The sequence below is a fragment of the Gobio gobio genome (assembly GCF_949357685.1).
Source record: "Gobio gobio genome assembly, chromosome: 4".
Taxonomy (NCBI): Eukaryota; Metazoa; Chordata; class Actinopteri; order Cypriniformes; family Gobionidae; genus Gobio; species Gobio gobio.
In genome coordinates, this window is record NC_137100.1 from 37,095,662 (window position 1) to 37,103,913 (window position 8,252).

Genomic DNA, 8,252 nt, shown 5'->3' on the forward strand with positions numbered 1-8,252 from the left:
CAGAAGACACGAGACGTGATTTAAATCCCAGTTGTGCAGATGGGGTGCGTTGTAACACTGCATTACAATGAGCCGCTGTTAGAAATATGCCATTTTATTCTATACTTTTATGAATTCTTTTTAGAAACCATGAGAAAAGGGTGAATAATGACAGAGTTAATGTTCAGAAATTATTAATTATTATTATGTTTTGAACTATGCTGTATAGCTGTATTTAGTGATGTGTTTGTTGTCAAACTCAAAAATGAGTATATTTTTAATGATTAAAAAATGCCATTATTTTATTTTAAAAAGTTAATAATTGTATTTTGTTGACAAAATATTTTAGTTTGTCTTGGATATTTTTTTGATTATATCAGGTAACATTTTAAGCTGTCATTTGGTCATGTTACATTGTGCCCCACCATATGTTACAATGTACCCCACCTATGGGGCATGTTGTCACATTTCACTTCCATTCTTTCAGGGTAAATCAAGAAAAAAGTATACATTGTATTAATGAAACAAAACCACATAATTGTACTAGACATGTGTGCAATTAACGTGGGAGAAAATAAATACTCTGAACCCCAAGTGGATTTACACAAACTGAGAAAGTCAAAAGCGTTAGGTTGTGCCACGCTCTCCCCTATATAGCGCTTTTCTAGGCACTCAAAGAACTTTACATAGAAGGGGGGAATCTCCTAATCCGCCACTAATTATGTTGCTTCTCCAATTAGTGTTAATAAAAGGCTGAACAGTTTCGGCCATTTCCAGTGCCTGACTGCGCGAGATATTTGGAGCTGCTAACAAGAGCTCTTGAAGTTCTGCTCTCTTCCTGAAAGGGGAGCAGCAGCACATTTACATTTAAAGGGACACACACAAAAACGTTTTTTCTCATCAATGTCAATTTTAGCATGCTATAAAAAATTATCTGTGGGGTAAAACTTCACACACACACTCTGGGTACATCAGAGACTTATTTTACATCTTGTAAAAAGGGGCATTATAGGACCCCTTTAAGCTAGAGTTGAAGTTAAAGCAAGGTGTGAATTAGGACTGGGTATTGACACAAATTTCACGATTTGATTTCAATTTCGATTCATAAGCTTGCAATTTGATTCAATACAATAAAGATTATTTGAATATATCAGGTACATAACATGGAAAATCAAATCTCTCAACTAATGCTGTATACTATTCAGGGAGTCAGCTGGTACATTACTATGATATTGAAGGTTAAAATGAACTGATTTGTATATAAACACTTAAAGGGTTAGTTCACCCAGAACGCCGGATCTGCGTCATATTCTCGTGCATGCGTCGTGGAGGCATACATGGAAGTCGAGAACAAGTTGGATAAAGGTGTTATTTTGATTTTTTTTTGCACACAAAAACTATTGTCGTCGCATCGTAAGATTATTGTAGAGCCACTGTGGTGAGATAGACTTTGTAACGACGTTTTAAGTGCCTTTCATGGATCTTGGAAGTGTCAATGTACTGAATGCCAATGGAGGCCTATCTGAAGCCTTTCTCAGCCATCAGCTTTCAACTAAAATATCTTCATTTGTGTTCCGAATATGAACGTATATGACTTATGGGTGTCCAACGACATGAGGGTGAGTAATTAATGACAGAATTTTCTTTTTTGGGTGAACTAACCCTTTAAATTACACACAAGGATTTTTTTATAAAAGTAAAGTTATAATGCTAACTTTATAATTATGTTTCTACTCCAATTAGTGTTTTGAAACATTTAAATGGCTGTAATAAAAACGTAGGCCTAATGGATTTATTCAAACAACAACAACAAAAAAAACTAATATAACTATGAAAAACTATATATATATGAAAATGTTCCTCTCTAGAGTAATTTTTTCTAGCTGACTAATGAGTTAATTGTCATTGAATGGCTTTTCTGAGGTAAATGTTACATTGCTGCTCTCAAGCTTTCTCAGTCTTCCGCGTTTGAAACACCATTTCAGTAAGTTGTGCTGTATCTTTTAACATTCCTTCAGATGTTCAGCCATGTTTATTTGGTAACTGGTAGTAAAAAAGAAGAGATTATCTCTTTAGACTCTTTAGAGATTAAACATCTCCCCATCTCTTTTTATTTTAAATTGATAATTTTCACAAATAATTCATGGCCCCCAGAATATTTTGTAGTAAGAATATCTGAACATGCAATACCAAAAGAAAGAACAGACCCTCTGCTTATAAACAAAAAAAAAAGTTTTATTCTAGCTTCATGCACTTTTCCCCCAACATTTGAATGTGGTTAAGTTTCATTAAAAAAGACATCTGGGGCCCGTACCATGATGGTAGTTGAACAAACTAAGATTCACTTCTCACGAGGAAAGCAGCGAGATTAATTTCTCTCTTCTGCAGAATATTTTGAGATAAAATATATAAAGAATTTGCTGTCTATGAAAGAGGATAAATAAAATAAAAAAATCTTGCTATATCAGTGCAAGAAAATGTTGTGAAGTTAGTTTATATAGGTATAGAAAGAATTGAACATTTAAGCTCACATGTAGTAATTTTTATAGCTTTATCTATTGATTCTAAAGGCCTGTACACACCGGGACGAATATCGCGCGCGCTTATCGCCAGCGTTTTTCGTGACGTTTTTCGGCGCGTCTTGAGTGTTCACACCCAAGCGATTTTCACTGGTGATGCGCCGAGTGAACGTGCACATTCAGTAGATAGCGCTCCCGATACACAAGGTGGTGCTGCGGCACTTTACGCTTCTGACACTCGCTTGTCACACAGAAGAAGAAGAGAGACAGTATTTACGTGCTTGCCAAAACCATAGATATATTATGTCTATGGCCAAAACCATGATTCATACACTTTTTGCTAACTGGCAAACAGCATTACACTTCTTCTTTGTCTACTTACTACTTCTTCGTCGTATCAATGTGTGCTCGGCAAGAACGTTTTGTGCTTGAGCGCCACAAAGCCGTGTTTTACTGTCAGTTCAGCAGCTCCAGGCACATGAACAAAAGCGCTGATCTCATTGGTCGGCCAGTTTTTAACACGCCGCGTCAAAATAAAAAAACGGTGTTTTCTTTAAAATTACGCTTTTACGCCTGGCGTTTTGCGCGTCGGTGTGCACACTCACATTGAAGCCCTTTGTTTAGTCACGAGGTGTTAAACGTCGGCAATAAACGCGCAAATATTAATGTATATTTATTTAAACTAAGTGCTTATTAATAATTAATAAACTAAAATTGTACATGTCTAATGGATTGATAGTATAATTCATACACAATTATTGCTTTAAATACGCATTGCTAAAAGCCAGACTGTTTTGTCTTTAGAAAATAATTTGCTATATGTACTGACCTTTAATTTGGAGTAGAAACAGGGGGAGTGACTTTATTTTGTCAGAGATGTGTCAGTTTGCTCACAGCTGATTGGTTTGAGATCTCTTACCTGGAACATAACCTGCCCCTGAGCAGGTTAGCCGTTGTGTGTAAGTTACTATGACGATGAACACTGCTAAATGCCAAACCACTTTCATGGTGCTTAAAACCTAGGGTTGGCACAAACTAAACTGAACATTTCATTCAGTAGCATTAGACAGTTTTGATTTACATGCAGTTTAATGTTGATGATCACGTTATTTAACATATGCAGAAGATTACATATGACATTGCTTATAATCGCTGCGTCCGAAATCGAATTGCAGGCTGTCCTTGACCATACATCAAGAAAGGACATAGTCTTCATTCAGGGAGACTGGAATGATACTAGCAAACACACTCGGCCATGACAAAGTATCCAGATGATGGACATGGCAAAGCCCTAGCAGAGAACACCACAACCAGATTATTTACATCCTGGTCAAAAACTCTTTCGATTCAGCATCAACATTGGCAAGATACGCAGCTTTCCAAAAGCTGATATTGGAAGCGACCATGATCTTCTGATGATGTTGTTTCGCTTACGCCAGAAAAATTAATGAAGTTCAATCTGGACAAATTGCGTGATACAATGGTGGCAAAAGTCTTCAGAGCAACAATTAGAGAAATTTGCACCACTGCTAGTGCTCACCATGGATGCAGAAGAGGTGAATGTAGACACCATGACCACCGCCTTCAGTTCAGCAGTGACAAAAACAGCCACTGAGATTCTTGGCAAACAACATCCAAAGAAGAAACCATGGGTCACTACGGAGCTTCTGGACATGTCCGATAAACATAGAGAACTGAAGAAAAACAAGAATACATCTGAGGGAGCTGATGATTACAGAGCGATCAATAAGGAAATCAGAAAAGCCATGAATACAGCTAAACAGACCTGGACAGAAGACCAGTCACAGGAAATAGAAAACAGCCTGAACCATAACAACAGTAAGAAGGCATATCAGACCGTGAAGGAACTAACAAATGTGAAAAAACCCAAAGTGTCCACAATGGATAGGAAGGCATGTAACTGCCTCACGGAAGAGCAAGAAATCCACAACAGGTGGACGAAATACTGCTCTGAACTTTACAATTACACGCCCAATGGAGATACGGCAATACTGACATGTCCCCAGACAAATAAAGAAGATGGCAGCCTTCCTATTCTCTGCGAAGAAGTTGAAGCAGCAATACGATCTTTGAAGAAAGCAGTCAGTGGGAGTGGACAACATTCCAGCTGAATTGCTACAAGCAATGATCAATGCCCTTGTCATCATTTGCAACAAGATCTGGCAAAATGGAGAGTGGCCTACAACTTGGACTCAGTCGCTTGTTGTAATGCTTCCTAAAAAGGGCAATCTTCAGCAATGTCAAAATTATCGTACTATTAGTCTCATTAGCCAGCCCAGTAAAGTCCTACTGAAGATAATACTGAATAGGATGAAATCTCAAGCTGAACATATAATCGCAGAAGAACAGGTTGGATTCAGAACAGGACGTGGTACCACCGAACAGATTTTTAAGAATCGTCTGCGAGGTACTTGCAACATCAGCAACATCTTTATCATGTGTTCGTGGACTTTAAGAAAGCCTTTGACTGGGTATGGCACACAGCTTTGTGGGGAACCATGAGGAAGTATAACATCATCCCCAACCTTATTAGAGTCATCAAGCACCTGTATGAAAGGGCCACCAGTGCAGTCCTCCATAATGTGGCCATTGGTAGTTGGTTCAAGGCGACAGTCGGTGTACGTCAAGGATGCCTACTTACTCTCTTCAACATTATAGCGCATTATAGCGGACGCCCTGGAAAACCATGAGGGAACCGGTAGCATAGGTGGTAGAACAGCACAAACCTCCGTTTGGCATTGACGGGCTAGCTGGAGAAGAAAAAGAACTGGCCACCTTGGTAGACAGACCTGACACAACCACCCATGCCTATGGAATGGAAATCAGTGTAGAGAAAACGAAAATGATGACCAACAACATTAATTGCATCAATATACACATTAAAGTCAATGGGCAAGTACTTGAGTTACAGAGTTTGAGACTGTACAGAGTTTCAAGTACCTAGGAGCGATAGCCTCTGACAAAGGGTCCAGGCAAGAAGTTCTTGCCAGGATAGCTCAAACAACTGCTGCATTGATGCACTGTAAGCCCATCTGGAGAGACAAAAGCATCAGTTTTGGATTAAAGTGAGATTACTGCGTTCACTGGTCATCTCAATTTTTCTCTATGCTTGTGAATCATGGACACTTACGGTAGAATTACAGCAAATAATTCAAAGCATGGAAGCATAAGGGTGCTACAGAAGACTCCTGGGCATATCCTATACGCAGCAAGTCACAAACAACGAAATCCGGCAAATGATCAATCAATATGATGATATATGATGGACCATATGATGATTTACTCATAAACTGTCAAGAAGAGAAAGCTGAGATGGTATGGTCATATCACCAGATCGTCAGGCCTATCAAATACCATCCTTCAAAGTAGTAGGGAGAGGGAGACAGAAAAACAGATGGGAAGATAGTATCCGAGAGTGGACTGAATTGAAGCTAAGCCAAGCTATGAGAACCGCAGAAGACAGAGAGAAGTGGAGAGAGCTGGTCAATAGAATGTCTGTGGTGTCCCAACGACCTCTTATGGGGGGTTATGGGACATGATGATGATGATGATGATGATGATAATCGCTGCGTCCAAAATCGAATACTTCCCTACTATATAGTTTGCCAACAGAGTAGTATGTCCGAATTCATATTCAAAAAATACAAGGCGAAAGGTACCCAGATGACCTACTACTTCCAGCAAGATTCTGAAGTTCGCATTCAATGGACACTTTACTTTCCCATGAGGCCATGGGAGAGGACTTATGAATGAAGGTGAAGGGACGCAACTGGCACTGGTAGGTCACATAATAACGACAACATGATGGATGTAGTATGTCCAGATTACCTTCATACTATAGAACATACTTTTTTAACGGTCACAAAGTAAGTTCAAATTCAAATGTAGTACTTACTCACATAGTACGCGATTTCGGACGCAGCTAATGTGTTTTGATCAGAAGATACTCTTTCACAAGATGTGTCATAGTGTCCTCTGACGTATAACAGTGAAAACACGGAAAGCCGGGAAAATTCCGTCAATGAACAGAATTTGAAATCTGGGACTTTGTAACAAAGCACAACGCTTATTGTGATATATTGGATAGGAGGTGTGCTACAATGTTCTATTCATTCATCAACTATTGAATTTCTTCATAAAATAAGAATCGATTAAAAATTAGAAATATATATTTTTTACCTAGCCCTAGTTTAAATCATTTACATTTACATTTATGCACTTGGCAGACGCTTTTATCCAAAGCGACTTACAGTAACCTTATTACAGTGGCCTTATTACAGGGACAATCCCCCTGGAGCAACATGGAGTAAAGTGCCTTGCTCTAGGACACACTGGTGGTGACCGCTGGGATCGAACCAGCAACCTTCTGCGTATCAGTTCCATGGTTTAACCCACTGGACCACCATCTCACAGACAAATCTCACCATCTCACAAACGAAAATCAATACTGGATTGCACAAAACGAAAACACGGAATGGATCAATTAGGCCTGTTTACTATACACTCTAAAAAAAAAAAAAGGTTCTATATGGCACCAAAAATGGTTCTTGGCTCATAAGCATAGGGGAACCTTTTTTAGTGCTATATAGCACCAATTTTGGTGCATCAGTGGTTCTTCAGAGGTTCTTCACCGGTTCTTTGACTAAGGTGCTATATAGCACCTCTGAAGAACCGCTGAAGAACCACTGAAGCACCAAAATTGGTGCTATATAGCACTAAAAAAGGTTCCCCTATGATTACGAGCCAAGAACCATTTTTGGTGCCATATAGAACCTTTTTTTTTGAGAGTAGTCAACAGAGATTTTATTCATTTTATCAATGATGCTTTATCTGCGGTAGGAGAACAAGTACAAGAAAGAAAAAAACAAGTAGAATGACATGGCAAAATAGGCAAGCCCTTAATTGATTATTAAGACCACAAGCCAGGCGTCTTTGCAAGGTTGAGTTGAAGGTGGTGGTGCTTCATCAGCAAGAAATGTCTGTCAGGTAGGCCGTGATGCAAGTAGCTACCGTCGGATCATCTAGCTGGAATGTACTGTATATCCTCGGACAGGCATACATGACTTCATTTAGGCATGGTCTTAAAATTCAAGCACTTCAGTGTGATATTTAAAGAATTAAAAGATTCTTTATGTTAATCAGTCAACTTGTACTTTTTGCTATCCTGTTGTCTGAAGTTTGTCATTTTGGCACCTTCATAGAACAACATCTGTCTTAGACTTAAATATCGGGTTAGACGTCAATGCGCATTTTAGAGGTCAGAGCAAATCTACGCTTCTGATAAGAATGTGTGTGAAGTTGAAGAGGACAGGAACAGGATGAGATAAGATTCAGGGATGAGGTGATCACACATCTTTGTCCACGACAGCATCCACGACAACAATGACCAAACTACTAGTCTCCTTTTGACCAGTGAGACGCTTCTGTTAATATAACATCCTGTTGTTCTATTTGAGTTGCTTAAGATCGGTTAAGGGACAAAACAACCCATGCAAAACACTGTCTCTGACCTGATACAGTTCAGACACAATAACCCTGACAAAATTTAAAACTACTCTGTCATGCACTCTCTCCCACTTTCTCTATCTGCTTTTTTCTTCTTCCTTTGCCAAAACCACTACAACTACTAGTATGCAAGGCTAAGGTGCCCTCCTACTCCCTCACTCCCTCACACACACCAGTTTCTGCAGTTATTTCATTATCACATACCACACAAAATACACACACACCAAA